This window comes from Panthera tigris, chromosome A1, assembly GCF_018350195.1.
Source record: "Panthera tigris isolate Pti1 chromosome A1, P.tigris_Pti1_mat1.1, whole genome shotgun sequence".
Lineage (NCBI taxonomy): Eukaryota > Metazoa > Chordata > Mammalia > Carnivora > Felidae > Panthera > Panthera tigris.
In genome coordinates, this window is record NC_056660.1 from 76,651,213 (window position 1) to 76,655,397 (window position 4,185).

General features: G+C 46.0%; 1 pseudogene; it reads left to right on the forward strand.

Moving 5' to 3' along the window:
- The first annotated feature begins 1,138 nt into the window (after positions 1-1,138).
- LOC122241988 lies at positions 1,139-3,981 on the forward strand (annotated as a pseudogene).
- Positions 3,982-4,185: the final 204 nt, after the last annotated feature.

Genomic DNA, 4,185 nt, shown 5'->3' on the forward strand with positions numbered 1-4,185 from the left:
TAGAGATGTTTGGATATTTTATCGATCGGTATGCAAGACATGCATACGGGCTAGAGATTAGCCCTGTTTGTAGTTTAAGAATATTTACCTCCAGGCACCTGGGTAGCTCAGTCGGTTAAGCATCTGTTTTTTTTTTTTTTCTAAATTTTTTTGTAACGTTTATTTATTTTTGAGACAGAGAGAGACAGAGCATGAATGGGGGGAGGGTCAAAGAGAGAGGGAGACACAGAATCAGAAGCAGGCTCCAGGCTCCGAGCTGTCAGCACAGAGTCCGACACGGGGCTCGAACTCGTGAACCACGAGATCATGACCTGAGCCGAAGTCTGACACTTAACCGACTGAGCCACCCAGGCACCCCAAGCATCTGACTCTTGACTTCAGCTCAGGTCCTGATCTCGTAGTTCGTGGGTTCGAGCCCTGCGTCAGGCTCTATGTTGACAGCCCAGAGCCTGCTTCAGATTCTGTCTGTCTGTCTCTCTCTCTCTGTCCCTCCCCTGCTTGTGTTCTGTCTCTCTCTCAAACATAACAAAAATAAACATTAAAAAATAAGCAAAATAAAAAATTAAAAAAAAAAAGAATATTTACCTCCCAAGAGAATTCTCAGGAGAGGCAACCTGTTAAAACCATTTTCAGGGCTAGTGATTAAACCATGAGGTTCTGGGGGAAAGGTTGTCTTATGCAAATGCCTTGATGTGGTCTAGGTCTTTATGGTGGGGAAGAGAGAAAGACTTGCAGAGAATAAAAGGGGGCCGTTCCAGAGTCCAGCCAGCTCGTCTCCCGTGGGCCTTGTTCTGCCTCCAGGAAAACCTCTAACATCTGTTACACGCATCACTTACATTGCCACAGAGCCCCGGTACCGCTCTCGCATACACGCGACCACGGGAAACTGGCTTTATTAATTAGAGTGCTTGCCCATTGGAACTATTTGCTCCCATTCATAATTCATCGACATCCTTGCTAAATAAATATTGGGGCATTCACTCATCCCAAGCAATTATCTAAAAGAAGCTACATCCATCACAAGGGTTCATAAACTGGGAGACTAGAGTATGAAACATTCTGATTAAAGGAAGCCTACTTTGAATGGCAGGTGTGCCCATTCTCATCCATATGCGTTAAGTACTTACCAATACTGGAAATGAGGTGCCAGCTGGGACGACACATTGGGACACAGCAGCAGGCCCTCCCTGGTGGAACACAGCTGGCACGGTGGTACATTCAGAAGCTCCTGTCACCTATGATCAGTGAACAGCAGATTTTCTGGGTGTCCGCACTGAGGTGCTCTCATTCTTCCCCTTGCGCCTTGGGGGAGAACAAGCCTGGGGTGCTGGCAGCGTGCCTGGGCGACTCAGCCCTCTTGTCTTTGTCATAGATGGATACCAGTGTTCCACGAACCACTCCCGAGACTTGGACACCCAGCAGCCACGCTGGCCCGCTCTCAACACTCACTGAAAGTCAGGCAAGGTTGAAAATCAGGCTCAGCACGTATTCCAGGATATCAGAGATCAGAGGGTCTGCACGGGAGATTTCTGCCTCCTTCCAGCTCTCAGAGCCTTGAAGGAAACCTTTGCACCAGCCTGGCCCTCTTCCTTCTTTCTGCTCTGAATGGCAAGTCGTTAGGGCTTCCTCTAGGGCTTGAGTTGGCCCCTGAGCTACATCAATTATGCATGGAAACAGGCAGTTTCTTGCCCTTCTTTCGCTCTTGCAGGGTTACAGCAGCCTTCCACGTGAGGTCCGTGCCTTCTTGGGTATTGTAACAAGATCCTCCTGTTGACTTGATGTAGAGGCTCGGGCAGCTGTCCAAATGGCTTCTTTGTACAATCTCCTTCCTGCTTTTATCCCTATGAAAATGGCCTCCTTATCATGATCCTCGAAAATATTATTGATTCTGGTACAGGTCTATGCACAAATATCCATGCCACAGTCAGTCCTGGAAACTGTTTTAGAAACCTCAGCTTCCCACCGAACTGTTGCCTTCTCTGGTTCCACCATTTACTAACGGATTGATACAACCTCCATAATTAAGTCCTGATGTTCCCGAACACATTGCTCCTCCCCACGGCCTGATATTGTACCATACATTGAGGAGGGCTGGGGGAAGATGAGGAATGAAACATTCCATATTCTTAAACATCAAATAAAAAACTCAAGTTTGTTTCTAACATTTCACAGGACCCTATCACTAAAAGCAAGTTACTTTCCGTTTCCTGGTTTGAGCAAAGTGGTTTTGAGCCTCTGGGGCCAGCTCTTGGGGAGGCGTGGGACGATCGCTGCTTGAGAAGTTCGTGACAATGAATGTCGATAATGAGGGTTTGAGAAGTCAGCACCGTTCTAATGAACTTGTGTGAAGGGTTTTTCAGAATAGAGGCTGACACGCAGGCACCAGGTGCGGCCATTACTAGTCTGTTACTGGCTCCATATTGGAAGGCCCGCGTCGTTTGGCTTCCCACCTTGAACAGCAAAATAATACGGTCTGCCTGCCGCCTGCTTGTCACGATGGATGGTGGAACACTTGCTTGGCCCTTGGAAATTTTGTATAAGATTCATTCTGAGGATTGAGCGGCTTTATGTGTTTTATTTGTTTAAAAGGACATAGAATTGGAACATCACTTCTGGGAGTGTGCTTACCAGTCGAGCACAGCAGCAAATTGTCAGTCACAATTAACGTCAGTGAAGGAACGATTACTGAATCTTCTCTGATGCACTGTGTCTCGTGACACAGCAGCGTCGCACGGCTAAATGACAAAACAGCAGGTCGCTCTCGTAAAGTGAAGCGTGCGCTGTTACTCTCCATTCTGAGAGCAGCTATCGCCTCCTCAGGAGGCTTTTTTCTGGAGAAAATAACAAGTCCAGCCCGTGTGAGGGTCTCTGTCTGTCTTCAGAATTTCCAACAGCCTCTTCCAGAGAAAGAAATAGAATATTCATATTAGCAATGGTTTCTTTTTTTTGAGAAATGTGTATTTTTGAGAAAGGGCATCTTTCAGATTCCAGAAGATGGCCTACTGCTTTGTGATGAGTCATCGCGAGGTGCCAAGTGCCTGCATAGCATGATTCAAAGTAATGTCAGCAAAATAAAATTATTATAATGATAACACCTTGAACTCATATAACATTTATTATGAAGAGTATAGAGACGGTCATATAATCACATTTACTTGTAAAGCCTCTGAAAGTCAGCGGGATGCTATATTCCAAAAGACAGCAATACAAAGAAATGTTATGTAATTCCAAACTTGGCAATAAGTTGAAGGTAGACTCGTACTTCCTATCTCCTACAAAATGACTCTCCATCAATAATTGTTTACAAAATACTGGTGTGGAAAAAAACGATGAGTTTTTCTAGTCAGGAAGTTGTGTCTTCCTCCTCTTTCTTTCCTCCATTCTTTCTCTGCCTTCCGTGAACATCTGCTTCAGTTACTTATTCATTCAACAAGTATTTATTGAACACCTACTGCATGCCCTACATTGTACCAGGTCCTGGGGACAATTTCCTCTTTCTCTTCTGGTCCCAGACACGTTGGGAGCCACCAGCTTCGGTGCCGACACAATCAAGTCCAAGAACCACACCATGTGCAACTAGTCATGAAAATGGCATAGAAATGGCACCAAGAAACCTCATCGCAAAGATAATAAATCTCCAAAGAGGGTGAACTCCACGTTCCTGAGGAACATGTGCTTTACCAAGAATGCAAGAAGGGCCCAAACAAGATATAGGCAGGCACAGCCCAGGCCACCAGGACCATCTTCAAGCCCAATGAGATCAAGCCCAAGATTCCAAAGGGTGGCAGCCGAAAGCTTAATCGACTTGCCTGCATGACTCATCCCAAGCTCAGGAAACGTGCCCATGCCCGTCTTGCCAAGGGTCTCGGGCTCCGTTGGCCAGAGGCCAAGGCCAAGTCTCAAACCAAGTCCCAGGCTGTAGCTCCAGCTCCAGCTCAGGCTGCCAGAGATGCCCAGGGCCCTACCAAGGCTCCGGTGTAGAAACTTAAGTAGGCTGATATGAGGATAGAAGTACTGGTGTGACCCTGAGATCTGTCAAAGAAGAAAAAATAGAGGAAAAAATGTCTACATCAATGAGGTGGTATCACAGGGGAGATCTATCTATCTATCTATCTATCCATCTATCCATCTATCTCTATGTAGAGAGAATATTAGATGTTAACAATTGCCATTGAAAAAAGAAGA